This window comes from Neoarius graeffei, chromosome 13 (assembly GCF_027579695.1).
Source record: "Neoarius graeffei isolate fNeoGra1 chromosome 13, fNeoGra1.pri, whole genome shotgun sequence".
Classification (NCBI taxonomy): domain Eukaryota; kingdom Metazoa; phylum Chordata; class Actinopteri; order Siluriformes; family Ariidae; genus Neoarius; species Neoarius graeffei.
Window position 1 is genome coordinate 34,412,479 of NC_083581.1, and position 211 is coordinate 34,412,689.

Sequence of the window (211 nt, forward strand, 5' to 3'; positions counted from 1 at the left end):
CTTCTAGATCCTTCTGTACAGGACGGAATGTATATATGTACATGTATGTTTAATACACGTTATTTACCAGCTGGGAGGTCCGTATGGTGAAATACCGTGACCGAGGTCTTGAAAGTACTGAGCGAGGCCCTCTGGGCCGAGGTCAGTATTCAAGGCCGAGGTCACGGTATTTCACCATACGGGCCAACCTTAAGCTGGTAAATAATATATT